The following is a 1747-nucleotide window of genomic DNA, read 5'->3' on the forward strand; positions in this document are numbered from 1 at the left end:
ACAGTAGTAGGTCCTACCCTAGGAACAAAGACCTACTCAGCCATGAGTTTTTTAGGATTACAGTACCAGGTATGAAATTATTTCCTGTGGAGAGACTTATATTCTAAAATCCAGTTATAACAGTTGTGTCACTAAACTTTAAATGGTTTAAAACAATATCATCTTTGAGTCTTGAATGCTTGAAATAATATGGATTCAAGCTGGATGTGGTGGTGCATGCCTTTAGTCCTAGCACTCAGGTGGCAAAGGCATGTGGATCGCTTGTGTTCAAGGCCAGCCTCATCTACATAGTGAGTTACAGGCCAGCTGGGACTAGAGGGAGACCCTATTTCATAAAACCCAAAAAAAATGATGGATTCAATTGAGTGTATTGAAACATAACCAAATATATTTGAACCTAATAATTGTGAGCTCCATTTGGGTGTCTAGGAGAAAATAAATGGCATGATACCAATAAAAGATATATTAGTCTCTCAGAAATAATACATTAGTAGTGAGACCACCAGCTGGGACTAGAGGGAGACCCTATTTCATAAAACCCAAAAAAAATGATGGATTCAATTGAGTGTATTGAAACATAACCAAATATATTTGAACCTAATAATTGTGAGCTCCATTTGGGTGTCTAGGAGAAAATAAATGGCATGATACCAATAAAAGATATATTAGTCTCTCAGAAATAATACATTAGTAGTGAGACCATAACAGATAAGTGTTAAAACATTCTATTCAGATCAAAAAAATTCATATCTTGTAAAACAGCCTTAAATAGCTAAAAAGGATTTATTTGAAATTTAGATTTTTACATTTAACTCTTGTTCTGTAATAATATTTATATAACAATAGAACATTTAAGTAATATTACACAAAAAAGTGCCACTACTATACCACTACATGTGTTGTGTCATTATAGTGGTTATTAGGCTTCAAAGTTGAGCTAGGACCATTGTTTGAGTTTTCTCCCTCAGCAGCATGCATAGCATCGTCTAGAATTATGAGAGTTAGACTACAGGGAGGTGTCTTCCTGGACTTCAGGGAGGTGGCTTCCAGGTCAGTTCTAGCTCCATTGCTCCAAGTCCTGTGTCCAAAGTATTTCTTGTCTTCAGCAATATGGTCTTACTTTAAAGATCTGTGAGGAAATTAAGGGCTGTGGCATAGCCTGTGTTACTTGGGAAATCTCTTGGAATACCCTGTCTGGCATACACGTGCACTCATGTACAGATATTGTATGTGTATTTTTCAGGAAGAGGTTGAGTTAATAGAGTCAGCCATGTTTTTTTACATCACATAAGCTTTAGTTATCTCTGGTTTTTCACATCACCTATGTTTTAGTTATCTCTGTTTTTTTATATCACCAAAGCTTTAGTTATCCCTCCTCTCACTCTCTCTCACTGTCTAACCTCCCTCTCCCTTCCCCAGTTTAAGTATGCTCATTTCCCCCATTTTCCCCTTGATTACCTGTCATTCCTATTATTCCCCCTCTCATTAGTAACTTCTTCCTCTTTACCATCATGGTTCCTTGTATGTCTTTTTCCTCCTCTTTCTCATTTGAATAACTCTATTTTCCTCATTTCCCTCTTGTTAGCATGTTTCCTGCTTTTTCTCTCTCCCTGTCTAACTCTCTTTATCTATCTATCTATCTCTCAGGCTCTTTCTTTCCCTTTTCTTCTGTGCTTCATTTTTATTTTCCTGGCTCTTGCTGTTATATCAAAATTGAATCACATACACCCTGAGGTTAAATTATTTT

General features: G+C 36.3%; 1 protein-coding gene across 1 annotated transcript in view; it reads right to left on the reverse strand.

Annotated features, from left to right (window-relative positions):
• The window catches only part of LOC103740057 (olfactory receptor 7E24-like), a gene marked incomplete at its 3' end in the record, with an annotated part of 6844 nt that overhangs the window by 4192 nt on the left and 905 nt on the right, over positions 1-1747 (reverse strand). The window lies entirely within an intron of this gene.

The sequence above is a fragment of the Nannospalax galili genome, unplaced genomic scaffold, assembly GCF_000622305.1.
Source record: "Nannospalax galili isolate Female #2095 unplaced genomic scaffold, S.galili_v1.0 scaffold1581, whole genome shotgun sequence".
In the NCBI taxonomy this organism is placed as follows: domain Eukaryota; kingdom Metazoa; phylum Chordata; class Mammalia; order Rodentia; family Spalacidae; genus Nannospalax; species Nannospalax galili.